General features: G+C 45.1%; 1 protein-coding gene across 1 annotated transcript in view; it reads right to left on the minus strand.

The window, feature by feature from the left end:
* SCN4A (sodium voltage-gated channel alpha subunit 4) overlaps positions 1-19,041 on the minus strand; it is a 177,115-nt gene that overhangs the window by 25,569 nt on the left and 132,505 nt on the right. The window lies entirely within an intron of this gene.

Raw genomic sequence — 19,041 nt, forward strand, 5'->3', positions numbered from 1 at the left:
CAGAAACTGTAATATTTTTCAGTATTTTATTTAGAAACTGCAGAATATATATTTTTTTTTATTAACTACGCAATATGTGATCTGTCCACTAGAGGGACAAACTGAAATAAACTATTCTTCACTTGCCAAAGTATCCTTGAATACCTACTGTAGTAGTCAGACTTAGCATTGTCATCACCCAGAATGTACATTTTCACACACATTTTTTTTTATTATTGTTTATTTGTTTCCTAAATTTAAAACCAAAGAAATGAGCCGGAGCATAAGTTGTTATAGGGGCAATGTTTAAGAGCACGTTCAGACTGTGGCCATTTCACATACAGAACCCAAGAAAAAAGCAAAATGAGTCCATACCCTCTAATAAGTAAATCATTTTTTGACCCAAAAGGGGGCATACAATAGAGAAAGCTCATTCATAAAAAAAATTACTAGAAAACCCAGAAGGAATGGACACCAGAGCTATATAAAATACTCAATAATTTTTATTATTACAAGATTAAATAACAGAATTAAATTTAGATTCAATAAAGACAAAAAATTAAAATACAACAGGAGGCGACATCTAAGTGCCACGTCAGGGCAGGGGAATAGTCAAAAGTCTATCTTTTAGCCTAATCAATCAAAGCATGTATTTTTTTGTAATAGCCTTAAAAAATACACAAAATAGTAGGATCAAAATTAAAAGTGAATACTTAGTGTATGGAAAGTTCTATATTAGCTTGTTATATTAAAAAAAAAAGCGTAATAAGGTCCCTTATCAAACAGGATGCAGTTCTGGCCAAATGTATTGCTCCAACAATATGCAAGCTTGTGTCACTGTTGGAGGAAAAGTTGCAAAATCTCGAAGAGAGGTTAGCTACGTTGAAGATCATTAAGGAAGGTGAAGAGTTCTTGGACAGAGCAGAATTATCTCTTCATGTTACAGAAAGAGAAGAAATTCGAAGTGCACCTGAAGAAACAGAGGAATGGAGACATGTGACCCAGAGAAGCAGGAGGATCAGGAGGCAGTCAGCACCCATACTGCTCAGAAACCAGTACCAGGCTCTCACGCAGGAAAACGATGAAGAAATACATCAGGATAAGACTTTGCCAACAAACAGCAACCTTGTACGCCTTCAGAGTCCTCCCGGATGGAGAAAGAAAAATGTTGTGAAGAAGAAACGGAGAGTGGTGGTCATGGGGGATTCCCTGTTGAGAGGAACAGAGGCCGCTATCTGCAGACCGGATATAACTTCAAGAGAAATGTGCTGTCTTCCAGGTGCAAAAATTAAAGATGTGTCTGACAGGATATCAGGACTCTTCAGACCTACAGATGACTACCCATTCCTGCTACTACATGTGGGGACAAATGACACCGCAAGAAACGACCTGGAAACCATCTGCAGAGACTTTGAAGACTTAGGCAAGAAAGTGAAAGAACTGGGAGCGCAGGTGGTCTTCTCTTCCATCCTCCCAGTGGATGGCCATGGAACAAGGAGGTGGAATAAGATTCTGCAGGTGAACAACTGGCTACGTCGACGGTGCCGTCAGCAACGATTTGGATTTCTGGATCACGGAGTGAACTACTTATACGATGGACTACTTGCTAGAGATGGGGTGCACCTTACGAAGACTGGAAAGCAAGTATTTGGAAGTCGCCTTGCTACACTTGTAAGGAGAGCTTTAAACTAGAACAACATGGGAAGGGAAGCAAAAGACCAGAAAAAGCCATACACCTGACAAATGCTATTGAGAACTCTGCTATTAGAAGTGGAAAGGAAGAACAAAGACAAAAGAATCTAATAAATAAAAATATTGGAGAAAGAGAAACCAATCACAAACTAAAATGTTTCTATACTAATGCACAAAGCATGGGCAACAAACAAGGAGAATTGGAACTACTAACACAGGAAAAGAAATATGATGTCATTGGAATCACTGAAACTTGGTGGGACAATACACATGATTGGAATACAAGACTAGAAGGACACAACTTATCTGCAAGAAACAGACTTGATAAATGAGGAGGAGGTGTCGCATTGTATGTTAGAAACGCGTATATCTGCACAGAGATTGAAGCTTCAGAGACTGGGAGTTCTGTGGAAACTGTTTGGGTAAGAATACAAGGACAGAACAATGGAAAGGACACCATTGTTGGCATTTACTACAGGCCGCCTGTGCAAGCTGAAGATATGGATGAACTCTTTATGCATCAAATGGCCAAGTTCTCCAAAAAATATGACATAGTTGTCATGGGAGATTTCAACTATCCAGACATTTGTTGGGAATCTCTCTCAGGCAAAACTAACAGGTCAAGGAAATTCTTATCCTCTCTTGCTGACAACTTTATCTTCCAAAAGGTAGGGGAGAAAACAAGGGGAACTGCTACCTTGGATCTAATCCTTATAAACAGGGAGGAAATGGTTGAGGAGGTAAAAGTGGCTGGAACCCTAGGAGGTAGCGACCATGCTATTTTAGAATTTTGGATAACTAGAGGCGGAAGACCTGTGAAGACTCAGACGTCAAGGAAAGATTTCAGAAAGGCAGATTTTAAGGGATTCAGAAAGATAATTGGAGGGATCCAATGGCTGGATATCCTTAAAGACAAAAATGTCCAGGAAGGATGGGAAATCTTGAAAAATGAAATTCTCAAAGCACAGTTGTTAACAATTCCGAAAAGAGGGAAGAATAGGAAGCATTTAAGGAAACCAGGATGGATGAACACAGAACTTAAGCACATGCTAAAAAGGAAGAAAAAAAGTTTATAAAATGGAAAGAGGGAGGCATATCTAAAGAAGAATATAATGCTGTCTGCAGAACCTGCAGGGCACAAATCAGATTAGCTAAAGCTGAAAATGAATTGAGGCTTGCAAGAGATGTCAAAAGCAATAATAAAGGATTTTGGGGATATGTCAAAAGTAAAAGAAAAGTCAAAGAGGCTATAGGATTTTTACAGGATGAAAATGATGAAATGGTAAGACAGGATGTTGAGAAGGCTGAACTTTTAAATTCCTATTTTGCATCTGTTTTCTCTCAGAAAGGAAATGTAACATCAACTGTTATTCACTGTCCTATTAAGGGAATAGAAGAATCCAGGATATCTATAAACAGAAAGATAGTGAGGAAACACTTAGCTAACCTAAATTAATTCAAGTCTCCAGGTCCAGATGAATTACACCCCAGAGTACTGAAGGAGATAGCAGAAGAAATTTTTGAACCCCTCTCCATAATCTTTGAAAATTCATGGAGAACAGGAGAAGTGCCAGAAGAGCAAATGTTGTTCCTATCTTCAAAAAGGGGAAGAAGGTGGACCCAGGCAACTATAGGCCGGTGAGTCTGACTTCTATACCAGGAAAGATCTTTGAACAAATTATTAAACAACATGTATGTCAATACCTGGATAAGAAAGAAGTGATCAAACAGAGTCAGCATGGGTTTGTAACTAATAAGTCATGTCAGACTAACTTAATTTCCTTCTATGACGGTATCACTGATTGGGTGGATCAAGGAAATGCTGTAGATATAGTATATCTTGACTTCAGCAAAGCATTTGACAAAGTCTCTCATACAATCCTTATTGAAAAAAATGACTAAGTATGGAATGGACAAGGCAACTGTTAGGTGGATTCATAACTGGCTTAGTGATCGGACCCAAAGAGTGGTCGTAAATGGCTGCACATCCAGTTGGAAGAATGTCTCAAGTGGGGTACCACAGGGCTCTGTCCTGGGCCCTGTATTGTTCAACATCTTTATCAACGATTTAGATGAAGGAATTGAGGGTAAACTGATTAAATTTGCTGATGACACAAAGCTAGGAGGGATAGCTAATACTAGAGAAGAGAGAGAGAGGATTCAAAAAGATTTAAATAAACTGGAGAAGTGGGCAGCAACTAACAGAATGGTTTTTAACAGGGAGAAATGCAAAGTACTACATCTGGGCAATAAAAATGAAAAAAGCATATATAGAATGGGAGGAATAGGGCTAAGTGACAGCACATGTGAAAAAGACTTGGGTATACTAATAGATCACAGACTGAATATGAGTCAACAGTGTGATGCAGCAGCAAGAAAGGCAAATGCAATTCTAGGATGTATTAACAGAAGCATACAGTCTAGATCACGTGAAGTCATTATTTCCCTCTACTCCTCTTTGGTCAGACCTAATCTGGAATATTGTGTCCAGTTTTGGGCACCACATTTTAAAAAAGACATCAACAAACTGGAGCAAGTTCAGAAAAGAGCGACCAGAATGATGACCGGTCTGCAAACCCTGTCTTATGAGGAAAGGTTGCAGGATTTGGGAATGTTTAGTTTGCAAAAGAGAAGACTGAGAGGAGACTTAATAGCTGTCTACTAATATCTAAAGGGCTGTCACATTGTAGAAGGATCAACTTTATTCTCATTTGCACAAGGAAAGACTAGAAGCAATGGGATGAAACTGAATGGGAGGAGACACAGATTAGATATTAGAAAAAACTTTTTGACAGTTAGAGTGATCAATGAGTGGAACAGGCTGCCACGAGAAGTGGTGAGTTCTCCTTCAATGGAAGTCTTCAAACAGAGGCTGGACAGACATCTGACTGGGATGATTTAGCGAATCCTGCTTTGAGCAGGGGGTTGGACCAAATGGCCCAGGAGGTCCATTCCAACTCTACGATTCTATGATTCTATGATTCTATGATTCTAACACCTTCGATCACGTATCAAAGAATTAAAAATCTGCAGGATCTTTTAACCCACAGTTACTACAAAGCCCCAGAACGCGAATGTGCTTTCGGATCTAAGGGTCCTAGGTGGGGCTTCTTCCCGTGCAGAAACTGTGCTGCTTGTGCCAATTTGGAACGTTGTTTCACTTTTCAATCCAGTGATGGTACTAAAGGATTTCGTATTACACGACATATTACATGTTGCCCGAAGGGTGTAATATATTATGCCACTTGCCCTTGCGGCTTGATTTATGTCGGTTTGACTTCGCGACAGCTCCGTGTTAGGGTTAGAGAACACGCTCGTGACATCAAATGGGCTATTGACTCATCGACTGATGAACAATTAAAACCTATCCCTAGGCATTTTTAGAAGGCACATGGCTGTAACATTAGTCTGCTCCAAATACGTGGGATTGACCGTATCCTTATGGACAAACGTGGAGTACATTCTAAAAAGAAACTCGCCCAACTGGAAGCTCAATGGATTATTAGGATTGACTGCATTCCTTCCAAGGACCTCAGTCCTAAGTTTTGTCCCATTTTTGTGAATTTGTGTTGTGCTTGTGGTTTTTATATTTGTTTTATGTTCTTTTCATTAATTCTCACTTCTTTCTTTTTTTTTTGTTGTTTCATCTTCAGTCACTTTCTTTCACTTTTATCCATTCATCCATATCACTACCATATCACTGTTTGTCTTACTCACTCAAGGTAGGTACACTTCCACTTTCTCTTTCTATTATCCTTACTCTTGTTTTCTTCTCTCACGCATGTTTCTTTTCTTCCCGTCTTCCTATCTCCCGTTCTAGTCTCCTTCATTTCATATTCTGCATATTGCTTGTTGATGTGTCCTGCAGTGTGCGCTTCCTTTGACCACTAAGTCTCCATTGCCGTGGATACGCATCTGTGGCGCCCCTGAAGGTACTGCAACTCCTCCTGAGGTGTGGAACCCCACCATCCAGGTAAGGTGAAGACACCTGACCACCCTCCAACACCTGCATCCCACACAACACAGTAGCGTAGCAAAGCACCCTTTGGTGGCTCCCTGCTAGGAACACGAAGCGTGCTGGGAGGCGGGTGGAGTTTAGTCTGCACTAAAAGAGCGGGAAGAGTGTAGGATTTGGGCAGTTTGTCACAGGATGCTGACGAGGTCAGTCTGTGAAAGGAGATCCCCTGAGTGGGATGGATGAAGGAAGTGCTGCAGCCAACCTCAGTGACCTGGGTCCGCTGGCACAGGAAAGGAACTTTGATAGAAAGCCTGACTCTCCATAAGAAGGAAAGAATTAGTACAGAACGTGAGGAGAAGAAGAGAACTAAGGATCAGGGTTAGAGGAGAACCCTTCCCAAGTTCTAAGCGCAAGGCCGGGGTCCGGTCCCCGAGGTTGTATGGATACTAATGGTCCTGCAGCAGACACCGGAGGAATAGAAGTTGTCACCACTTTATTCCCACACAAGACTTGGGGGCACAACAGCATCTATAGTGAGCAGGGACTAGGTAGTAAGGAGTCCCCGAAGCAGGCTACAGCTGTCTACCATACAAGTAGAGTTCATAGGAACATCTGACAGGAGGAACTCCAGTGCAACTCAGTACTGTGAGTACTTCACTAAAGGCGCTAAGAGGGAGACGTTCAGAAAAGGCACATATGTTGGTGGAGTGTTGGAAAGGAGTACTTCATCTTGCCTGGAGGTTGGCTGAGCTCCGGACCCAGAGGACACGGCACGGATGCGGGCTCTTGTGCCGCAACAGACTGTGAGTAAAGCTTTGGAACTACATGCCCTGGTGTCCTCCACTTATTCCTGCGTCAACCTGCCCGGAACTGCTACCTTCCCTGCGCCCGACACTACACCATCTAAGTGTCACTTCACCTACTCTGCCCTGGGACTTCAGCCCTGCCTGTGGAGGGCTATAACATCATTGCTGCACCACACCATCTGTCCCAGAGGATCTGTCTGCAGCGGCGGCTTAACACCTTCATTGCCGAACACCACAGGTGGTGTCACGACTCATTCATTCTAATCATCAAAAGCACACCGAACATTCCCCCTTTTACAATGAGCACCCAGGGCCACGGGCCGGGTCCCAGCTGCCATGACATCTCCTATTGAAGCTCATTGGGCCCGGTACCGATTACCCCGCGGCCATGGGAGGGCGACCCAACTTGGTGTCACGAACAGGATGACGAAGCCCGGTGCCACCGGGTTCTGTGTGCCTAAGATTTATTGGACTTAAACATTGTTGAAAATGTGCAGAATAACCAAATTCATAGACTTTAAAATGGACTCTAAAAATGACCGCCGGCGCAGAGAAGAAGGACATGACAATATGCGTGGTCCTAAGAAGAGACCGCGAACTGTCCTGGGCCTCCCCTGCCTGAACTTCTATGCAACTGCAACATGGCCCACCCCCCGAGGGGTTCATATACTGGCCTGGTATGGAGGAGTAGGAAGAAGATGCCGCCCTCAGAAGGAAGAGCGAGGGCCGGTGGCAGGAAAGAGTCAAGACAGGAAGAAGAAGAAAGAGAGAACGCCATGATGGAAGAAGGAGGGAGACCCGAAGAGCGCAAGGAGGTTGAGCTGAACCTCCCCGGCGCATTGGCTGAAGGCTCCGATCTGACTTCCAAGATGGACCGCCAGCAGCTGGAGGCTGAGATCACCCAGCTGACAAACCGTCTACGGCTGAGGCAGGAGGCGCTCTGGTTGTTGAACTGGCAGCACGCCCGGGAGGGGCCTACGCCATCGGCACCTCCATACCTGGTACCCTCACCAGTGGTACCCGCTGCTGCCATACCGGAATCTTCACCTGCAGTACCTGCCACCGCACAGGCGGAACTGACGGCTGCTGCAATGGCACCAGCAGCGCCTGTCTCCACCTCCACGCTACAATTACCTTTGGTCGCGGCCTGCCAGGAGGAATTACCGGAGGGCCCGGGAGCTGAGGAGGAAGAAGCTGCTCTCCCGCCTGGACCTAGCGCGGCTGCACAGGTCCCACCGGAGACCTCTGCGGACCCGGAGACGCCACCCGCTCCACCACCGTCTCCCGCCTCTGACCAGGCAGCTCAAGTCACCAAAGCTGCCACCGGCTGCCGCCCGATGTCTGCACCGGAGCCAAGACACCACCGGGAGGCTCCAGGTATGACCGCCACCCCTCCCAACGGGTTACCCCTTGAGTTTTCAGGTACTGAGGCTGGCATGCTTGAACTCCACATGGGACAATTAGATGAGCTGTGCTCTCAATTCCGAAGCACTAAGCTTACAGGATGGGGACAGGTCCTCAATGTAAATCATGAGCGGGGGTTCGGTTTCATTGCGGGCCCCAAGCGGATCAGTGACCTATTCTTCAGAAGGAGGGATGTGGAGTCACACCTCCGGAAGGGGCATCCTGCAAGAGACTTGCAACCGGGGGAGTACGTCACTTTTAACCGGCATGAGGGGTTGCGTGGCTGGTACGCCTTGGAAACCTACAAGCAGGAAGAAGATGTCCAGAAGTTCTTCCCTGGAAGCAGCCCAATTCATCAGCTTCCAGTACCCCAGGAGGGGACCACCAACATTAAAGAGCATACCAAAAACTAACTCTGCTACCCAGGAGGGTATTTGCACCATTGTGCCTTAAAGTTATTTTTATTTATTCATCATGTTTTTCCAGTTTTGTTGCCCAGTTTTATTGGCAGTGTTTTCCTTACTGAACTGTGGAGATCATGGACACTGAATGATCCAGAACTTTAATGTATATAGTTGCACCTCTTTAGGTGCCCTTTCTTGGTTTTACATAGCCCTTTTTGGAATAAGGACTACCTCACTTGGAGCATGGCTCCTACCAAAAGGACACTGCAAGAGATCCCGGCTGGGAGCGGTGTCCAGCACTTACAAGAATTATTGAAGTTTTGATGTGAAGTATTTTATAATGTGCCTTATGAAAGTATTAATAGTTAGAGAACAGCTTTTATATAGAATCTAGTTAATAGCAATGACTAATAGGAATTTTCTAATAAAGAGATGAAGGATTTGAATAAAGATAAAGATTTGAAAAATGCAGGTGACGAACCAGGCATCAACGGTTGTCACTTAAGGTTAATAAAAGAAAGTAGGAAATGTGAAAGAGGAGATGATGAAGAAATGTGATAATGATAACACTTGAAAGTGGTAGTGTGTTTACTGCTAATAGCACTTTGAATTAGGAATCGTAGTAAGATATAGATAGGTAGTTAAAATGTTTGTAACGCTCAAGACTCAGTGCCTCCCACATTGGGAAGTTTAGATAAGAACTGTTTATTTAGCATTACAAAATTTTGCATGTTCCTGTATTTGTCCATCTTTGCTTCTTTTACAGCTCGCGGACATGCTGCGTTTAACGGGGGTATGTGGCACCCCTGAGGGTTCAGTCGCCACAGAGGTACTGCACCTCCTCCTGAGGTGTGGTACCCCACCATCCAGGTAAGGTGGAGACACCTGACCACGCTCCAACACGTGCATCCCACACAACACAGTAGTGTAGCAAAGCTGTTACAATTGAGTCACCGAGGAGGAAAAAACAAAACACAAGCTCAGCCCAGAAAATCAGAGAGGTTGGAAACTAGCGGATTGCAGACCCCTAATCCTATCACACAACTAGCAGTTGCCGTGGAGTGTTCCTACGGTGATCCTAGACACCTCGTCACAGCCGGAGATCTAAATAAGCCTAAAGAGAGAAAAGGGAAAAACTGACTGCCCCAGAGCAGACCACAAAGCAATAGGCAGCCCCCAACATATAATAACGGTGAAACGAGATGAAAACACTAACACAGATAGAAAGATAGGTTGAGCAAACGATGGGGCCCAAGCTAACTAAAAAGGACAGGACAGAAAAGCTGCTGTCTGCAATCCGAGAAAACCCTGCTAAAAATATTACCAACACAACTGATAAGCAAAAAGGACCCTGAAGTCACTAGACTTCAAACCCTATATCAGCACTCAGAATATTCTGAAAGCAGAGCAAAAGAGAACACTGATCAAGGAATAAGAATCCAGCACACCCCCGGCCGGGGATGGCTGAACTCAAAAAACAAGGTAAACAAAACCAAAACTAATAAGTCAATAGCAGAGCAAAAACTTATCTTTGGGAAGCAGGAATCAGACTGGTCTCCAAGAATCCAGCAGAGAAATCACCAGCCACTCAGAAGGGCGTCGGCTGCCTTATATCCAGTCTGAAGTTCCTGTTACCCAGTCACAATCCACCTGATCAGGTGTTTGGTTTCTTTCATCCAAATCAGCCTCACTACCTTCCTTCACCAGAAGAGGGAGATCCTCGGTCACAAAAGGTGAATGAACAGATGAGCTCACAACACAAAGCACCCTTTGGTGGCTCTCTGCTTGGAACACGAAGCGTGCTGGGAGGCGGGTGGAGTTTAGTCTGCACTAAAAGAGTGGGAAGAGTGTAGGATTTGGGCAGTTTGTCACAGGATGCTGACGAGGTCAGTCTGTGAAAGGAGATCCCCTGAGTGGGATGGATGAAGGAAGTGCTGCAGCCGACCTCAGTGACCTGGGTCCGCTGGCACAGGAAAGGAACTTTGATAGAAAGCCTGACTCTCCATAAGAAGGAAAGAATTAGTACGGAACGTGAGGAGAAGAAGAGAACTAAAGATCAGGGTTAGCGGAGAACCCTTCCCAAGTTCTAAGCGCAAGGCCGGGGTCCGGTCCCTGAGGTTGTATGGATACTAATGTTCCTGTAGCAGACACCGGAGGAATAGAAGTTGTCACCACTTTATTCCCACACAAGACTTGGGGGCACAACAGCATCTATAGTGAGCCGGGACTAGGTAGTAAGGAGTCCCCGAAGCAGGCTACAGCTGTCTGCCGTACAAGTAAAGTGCATAGGAACATCTGACAGGAGGAACTCCAGTGTAACTCAGTACTGTTAGTACTTCACTAAAGGCGCTAAGAGGGAGACGTTCAGAAAAGGCACATATGTTGGCGGAGTGTTGGAAAGGAGTACTTCATCTTGCCTGGAGGTTGGCTGAGCTCCGGACGCAGAGGACACGGCACGGATGCGGGCTCTTGTGCCGCAACAGACTGTGAGTAAAGCTTTGGACTACATGCCCTGGTGTCCTCCACTTATTCCTGCGTCAACCTGCCCGGCACTGCTACCTCCCCTGCGCCCGACACTACACCATCTAAGTGTCACTTCACCTACTCTGCCCTGGGACTTCAGCCCTGCCTGTGGAGGGCTATAACATCATTGCTGCACCACACCATCTGACCCAGAGGATCTGTCTGCAGCGTCGGCTTAACACCTTCATTGCCGAACACCACAGGTGGCACGGCTCATTCATTCTAATCATCAAAAGCACACCGAACATTCCCCCTTTTACAATGGGCGCCCAGGGCCACGGGCCGGGTCCCAGCTGCCATGACATCTCCTATTGAAGCTCATCGGGCCCGGTACCGATTACCACACGGCCCTGGGAGGGCGACCCACATCCCTCTGACTTTGCACTTCATACTCGCCCCACTAACGCATCAGTGATGAGTGTGAACCTGTGACGTCGAACGCTGACTCCCTGGCTTCCGGTCCCCGCCGTGTCACTGGAAGCGCCACTTCAACCACTTCAGCTATGTATCAGCTGTTTACCTCTTGGGGTATATAAACCTGTTCATCAACCCCTGACACCACGCCCCCTGAAGAAACATTGAGCGAAACGCGTGTTGGGGTTTCCCATCTTCTACGTCTCTTGCAAGTCTGTCTATCTGTCCATCTATGCCTTTTGATTTCTGATTTCACTTGATCTAGTTAGTGTATAGCCTTTGGTTAGGTTTTCCCTCTCTCCCCCTTGTACAGTGGGGAAAAAAAGTATTTAGTCAGTCAGCAATAGTGCAAGTTCCACCACTTAAAAAGATGAGAGGCGTCTGTAATTTACATCATAGGTAGACCTCAACTATGGGAGACAAACTGAGAAAAAAAAATCCAGAAAATCACATTGTCTGTTTTTTTTTTCATTTTATTTGCATATTATGGTGGAAAATAAGTATTTGGTCAGAAACAAAATTTCATCTCAATACTTTGTGATATATCCTTTGTTGGCAATGACAGAGGTCAAACATTTTCTGTAAGTCTTCACAAGGTTGCCACACACTGTTGTTGGTATGTTGGCCCATTCCTCCATGCAGATCTCCTCGAGAGCAGTGATGTTTCTGGCTTTTCGCTTGGCAACACGGACTTTCAACTCCCTCCAAAGGTTTTCTATAGGGTTGAGATCTGGAGACTGGCTAGGCCACTCCAGGACCTTGAAATGCTTCTTACGAAGCCACTCCTTCGTTGCCCTGGCGGTGTGCTTTGGATCATTGTCATGTTGAAAGACCCAGCCATGTTTTATCTTCAATGCCCTTGCTGATGGAAGGAGGTTTGCACTCAAAATCTCACGATACATGGCCCCATTCATTCTTTCATGTACCCGGATCAGTCGTCCTGGCCCCTTTGCAGAGAAACAGCCCCAAAGCATGATGTTTCCACCACCATGCTTTACAGTAGGTATGGTGTTTGATGGATGCAACTCAGTATTCTTTTTCCTCCAAACACGACAAGTTGTGTTTCTACCAAACAGTTCCAGTTTGGTTTCATCAGACCATAGGACATTCTCCCAAAACTCCTCTGGATCATCCAAATGCTCTCTAGCAAACTTCAGACGGGCCCGGACATGTACAGGCTTAAGCAGTGGGACACGTCTGGCACTGCAGGATCTGAGTCCATGGTGGCGTAGTGTGTTACTTATGGTAGGCCTTGTTACATTGGTCCCAGCTCTCTGCAGTTCATTCACTAGGTCCCCCCGCGTGGTTCTGGGATTTTTGCTCACCGTTCTTGTGATCATTCTGACCCCACGGGGTGGGATTTTGCGTGGAGCACCAGATCGAGGGAGATTATCAGTGGTCTTGTATGTCTTCCATTTTCTAATTATTGCTCCCACAGTTGATTTCTTCACTCCAAGCTGGTTGGCTATTGCAGATTCAGTCTTCCCAGCCTGGTGCAGGGCTACAATTTTGTTTCTGGTGTCCTTTGACAGCTCTTTGGTCTTCACCATAGTGGAGTTTGGAGTCAGACTGTTTGAGGGTGTGCACAGGTGTCTTTTTATACTGATAACAAATTTAAACAGGTGCCATTACTACAGGTAATGAGTGGAGGAAAGAGGAGACTCTTAAAGAAGAAGTTACAGGTCTGTGAGAGCCAGAAATCTTGATTGCTTGTTTCTGACCAAATACTTATTTTCCACCATAATATGCAAATAAAATGAAAAAAAAACAGACAATGTGATTTTCTGGATTTTTTTTTCTCAGTTTGTCTCCCATAGTTGAGGTCTACCTATGATGTAAATTACAGACGCCTCTCATCTTTTTAAGTGGTGGAACTTGCACTATTGCTGACTGACTAAATACTTTTTTTCCCCACTGTATATGCCCATATTATTGTTCATTATTTGACTGCGGGCATGTTTACTGTTTATATCCCATGGTACTGAGGCACTATGCACTTTATTGAAATCAATATTTTAGCACTAAGGATTTATTTTGAGTTTTGATTTTACAATTATGTATATCTAAAGCCATTTTCATTACCACTATTATCATTAGTGGTCCCTCTATGCTTGCTTTATTGTGCATTACTAATATGCCGTTATATTGTAGATACTGTTTATAATTATGTCACTGAGACGGTACACTTTCTTTATATAACAAGCCAAAATATAACTTTTCTTAGACTAAGCATTCACTTTTAATTTTGATCCTACTATTTTGTGTATTTTTTAAGGCTATTACAAAAAATACTTGTTTTGATTGATTAGGCAAACAGATAGACTTTTGACTATTCCCCTGCCCTGACGTGGCACTTAGGTGTCGCCTCCTGTTGTATTTTAATTTTTTGTCTTTATTGAATCTATATTTAATTCTGTTATTTACTTTTGTAATAAAAATTATTGAGTATTTTATATAGCTCTGATGTCCATTCCTTCTTGGTTTTCTAGTAAGTAAATAAGTAGCGTAAATAGTAATAGTACATACACGGTATGTAACATCCCACAGTGTGAACGTGCTTTTACACATTGCACATATACCAACTTATATTCCTGCTCATTTCTTTGTTTTTGCAGTAGTTTCTTGTACTTTGTACTAACAGTGGTGTGGCCCCCCTTTTTTAGCTAGGCATTTCATTTCTCTAACTACCCATGGGCAGGTGTCTGAACAGTCAGGCCCCCTGTGCTGCTCTGCCATTATCTACTTTGATATCGGCTGACAGGTAAGGTTTTAATACAGGAGAGACGTTAGGACCATCTTAATGGGTACACCTTGTTGCAGGGGGATGGCTTTTATGCTTATTTTCATCAAACCAATGTTAACCAAGTACCCTATGCTATTTATATGTACTATAGCTATTTATTTACTACAGGATAAATGTTCATTTTTTTTCTTGGGTTTTTTTCCTGCATGCAAAATTAAGCAACTTTCTAAATAGTCTTTGTCACGGGGTCCTTCTCCGATACCACACAATCAACAGAGCGAGGGAAGGGTGAACAATCCCAAGACCTTTATTAAAGGCAAAATTAGAAGGTCCATAAACAATCCACCACACTGAGGATACAATAGTCCAGAACAAGAATGTAGTCCAGTAACAGGATAAAATGTGCAGGGAGACGAGATTCCAAAACTCTAGCACCAGAGGATAAAACGGGTCCTTCTCTCGGAAGTGCAGTCTTTACATGATCCACTCCACACAGGAACTGACTTGACCAGCTCCTGTTCTCCCCACCCCCTTCCTTGTGTCCAGGGGTAGTCAAACAGGTTGGGGCAGTTTCCAGGCCTCCCAGAGGACAACAAAGGAGCCTTGGGGATTAAAGAACTACAGGGGGTCATCAAGAGACAGATGCAGTCAGGCTATAGACATACAAGTAAAACACTATGAAAATAAGTTAAATAGAAATATACACAAAATGATATCCACATAGCCTATCACACCATCACAACCTCTTCCCCCCCATAATAAGTGAGCACGCTATGAGGTCTACACAGATCTCTGGCCTGATCACTTTAGTCCACATTGCTCAACCATTTATAGTTCCTTCTACAGTGGCAGGGGTAGGTTGGCCTAGGGAGCCTATGGTTCTTCTTGTCGAGACAGACCATCGGCGTTCTGGTGTTGGCTTCCCCGCTTGTATTGGATGGAGAAGCTGTAGGGTTGTAAGGACAAGCTCCACCGCAGGAATCTTCCATTGTCCCCTGATACGTGGTTCAGCCATGTGAGGAGGTTGTGGTCTGTAACAATTGTAAAGTCTCTGGCATACAAGTATGGCTGCAATTTTTTTTAGCGCCCATACGATGGCAAGGCACTCCTTTTCAATAGTGGCATAGGCAACTTCCCGATCCAGTAGTTTCCGACTGGCAAAAGCAACAGCATGTTCTTCTCCGGTGGCGTTCACTTGGCTAAGTACTGCCCCAATCCCAAAGGTGGATGCATCTGTCTGCACGAGGAACCTGCGCTTATAATCCGGGGCAGCCAAGACAGGAGCAGTGACGAGGGCGGTCTTTAACACTGAAAAGGCATCCTCGCATGAAGTCATCCACGTCACATTCCTAGGCATGTTCTTGCGGGTCAGGTCGGTTAGGTGCTTGGCCAAGGTGCTGAAGTTAGAAACAAATTTGCGATAGTAACCAGCAGTTCCTAAAAATGCAAGTACCTGCTTTTTAGTCTGGGGTCTACATCAGTTGCTAATGGCTTCCACCTTGGCAGGCTCAGGCCTTAGGGTCCCACCCCCTACTCTATGCCCGAGGTACTGCACCTCAGCCATCCCTATTTGGCACTTATCAGGGCAAATGGTCAGTCCTGCAGTAAGGATACAGTCTAGCACTATGCCCAAGTGTTTAAGATGTTCCTCCCAGGTTGTGCTAAAAATGGCAATGTCATCTAAGTAAGCACAGGCAAAGTCCTGACATTGTTGTAACAGTCGATCTACCAGTCTCTGGAAAGTAGCGGGGGCAGTTTTCAACCCAAAGGGCATTCCCAGGAACTCAAAAAGCCCAAATGGAGTAATGAAGGCCAAGCGCTCCCGAGCGTCCTCCGTTAGGGGTATCTGCCAGAACCCCTTGCTCAAGTCTAACGTGGTCACAAATTGGGCACTGGCCAGACGATCCAATAGATCATCAATCCTGGGCATGGGATAAGCCTCACTCTTGGTGGCATCATTTAATCGTCTGTAATCAACGCAGAATCGTGTTGTACCATCCTTCTTGGGGACCAGGATGACAGGAGAGGCCCAAGAACTGTGAGATGGCTGAATAACTCCCAGTCGTTTCATCTACTCCAGTTCGTTCTTTATCATGCCTGGAACAGCCTCTGGAACCTGGTAGGCAGCCTGCTGGATGGGGCATTGTCTGGGGGTTTCCACATGGTGGCTGGTGAGAGTAGTCTTCCCCAGCTTTGAGGAGAAAGCAGCAGCCCTCGGCCTTAGTACGGTGACAATATCGTCCTTTTGTATATCCAATAAATGGGAGCCCAGGGGCACTTGTTCCAGTGATCCTCCCGCTTGGGCAACCTGGAGGAGATCGGGGAGATACTCGTCGTCGGCGGTATCACTAGGGGGGTGGCAGACAGCTAGAACAGGCAGAGATCGGTCGTGGTAGTCTTTCAGCATGTTAATGTGGACAGTTTTCTGTCGTCGCCCACTAGAGTCCAGGGCAATAACATAGTTAGTGTCAATAATTTTCTTGACAACCTGATAAGGGCCTTCTCACACTGCTTGAAGCTTGTTGGCAGGGGAAGCAGTAATCATGAGCACTTGCTGTCCTTCCATAAATTCCCAGGTCCTGGCATTACGGTCATACCAGGTGTTTTGTCTGGACTGGGCCATTCGCTGATGTTCTTTAGCGAAGGTAGCTAGCTGGGCGAGACGGTCTCTGAGCTCTAGAACATAGGGAACGATGGGCATTCCGGTATCTGAGATGTCTCCCTCCAAATGTTCTTTCAGAAGAGTGAGAGGCTCACGGACCTTCCGGCTAAACAGTAGTTCGAAGGGAGAGAACCCTGTGGACTCTTGGTGAACCTCCCGATAGGCGAAGAGGAGATGTGGCAGATACTTTTCCCAGTCTTTTTCAATGTCAATAAAAACCCTCAGCATATTTTTTAGGGCTCCATTAAAGCGTTCACATAGTCCGTTGGTCTGCGGGTGGTATGGGGTGGTGCAAATGGCTTGAACACCACAGGTATGCCATAGGGACTGGACCAGATCTGACATGAACTGAGTGCCTTGATCCGACAATATTTCACTAGGAAACCCTACCTGGTTAAAGATGGTAACAAGGGCCTCGGCTACCTTTACTGCTGTAATACTGGACAGGGCCACAGCTTCAGGATACCTAGTGGCATAGTCCACCACGGTCAGGATATATTTTTTCCCCAACCGGCTGGGGTGGGCCAGAGGACCTATGATGTCGACAACTACACGTTGAAATGGTTCTTCAATTATGGGCAGGGATTGCAGGGGTACCTTATGTCGAGCTCCTGGATGCCACATTCGCTGGCACACATCGCAGGTGCGGCAATAATGAGCTACCGACTGCGAGACGCCAGGCCAGTAAAAACTTTGGGTAAGTCTCTTTTCAGTCCTTTTTCTCCCTTGATGCCCAGCCAAGGGGATGTCATGGGCCAGTTGGAGTAGCTGTGCCCTGTACTTCTGAGGGACAATGAGTTGCCTGGTCGCTGCGTCAGGGTTGCCCTGGTCACTGCCCTTTGTTACACGATAATACAGTTCATTTTCTCGAGTGAAGCCATTCCCAAACCAGGGGAAGAGTCTTGAGGAGATCATTTGCATATTCCCAGTGCCTTCTGGGATAAGTGAAAAGTCTCCGCGAGCTCAACGATCACTGGGTTTTGGCCGTTGCAGCTGAAAAGAGGAAATCGGAAAATTTTGGCTCATCTTTCATCGTTTTTAAGAAATCTCAAGATGGAAGAGGCCAGAAGCCATTTGATGAGCTGCATTTCTTGCTACATGTTCACAGATTTACCAGTGGAAAAGCCAAACTTCACATGCCACAAATGCAAGCTTGTGACCCTGTTGGAGGAAAAGTTGCAAAATCTCGAAGAGAGGTTAGCTACGTTGAAGATCATTAAGGAAGGTGAAGAGTTCTTGGACAGAGCAGAATTATCTCTTCATGTTACAGAAAGAGAAGAAATTCGAAGTGCACCTGAAGAAACAGAGGAATGGAGACATGTGACCCAGAGAAGCAGGAGGATCAGGAGGCAGTCAGCACCCATACTGCTCAGAAACCAGTACCAGGCTCTCACGCAGGAAAACGATGAAGAAATACATCAGGATAAGACTTTGCCAACAAACAGCAACCTTGTACACCTTCAGAGTCCTCCTGGATGGAGAAAGAAAAATGTTGTGAAGAAGAAACGGAGAGTGGTGGTCATGGGGGATTCCCTGTTGAGAGGAACAGAGGCCGCTATCTGCAGACCGGATATAACTTCAAGAGAAATGTGCTGTCTTCCAGGTGCAAAAATTAAAGATGTGTCTGACAGGATATCAGGACTCTTCAGACCTACAGATGACTACCCATTCCTGCTACTACATGTGGGGACAAATGACACCGTAAGAAACGACCTGGAAACCATCTGCAGAGACTTTGAAGACTTAGGCAAGAAAGTGAAAGAACTGGGAGCGCAGGTGGTCTTCTCTTCCATCCTCCCAGTGGATGGCCATGGAACAAGGAGGTGGAATAAGATTCTGCAGGTGAACAACTGGCTACGTCGATGGTGCCGTCAGCAACGATTTGGATTTCTGGATCACGGAGTGAACTACTTATACGATGGACTACTTGCTAGAGATGGGGTGCACCTTACGAAGACTGGAAAGCAGGTATTTGGAAGTCGCCTTGATACACTTGTAAGGAGAGCTTTAAACTAGAACAACATGGGAAGGGAAGCAAAAGACCAGAAAAAGCCATACACCTGACAAATGCTATTGAGAACTCTGCTATTAGAAGTGGAAAGGAAGAACAAAGACGAAAGAATCTAATTAATAAAAATATTGGAGAAAGAGAAACCAATCACAAACTAAAATGTTTCTATACTAATGCACAAAGCATGGGCAACAAACAAGGAGAATTGGAACTACTAACACAGGAAAAGAAATATGATGTCATTGGAATCACTGAAACTTGGTGGGACAATACACATGATTGGAATACAAGACTAGAAGGATACAACTTATTTGCAAGAAACAGACTTGATAAACGAGGAGGGGGTGTCGCATTGTATGTTAGAAATGCGTATATCTGCACAGAGATTGAAGCTTCAGAGACTGGGAGTTCTGTGGAAACTGTTTGGGTAAGAATACAAGGACAG

Source organism: Dendrobates tinctorius, unplaced genomic scaffold, assembly GCF_039654945.1.
Source record: "Dendrobates tinctorius isolate UK_male_01 unplaced genomic scaffold, ASM3965494v1 ptg000071l, whole genome shotgun sequence".
Classification (NCBI taxonomy): Eukaryota; Metazoa; Chordata; class Amphibia; order Anura; family Dendrobatidae; genus Dendrobates; species Dendrobates tinctorius.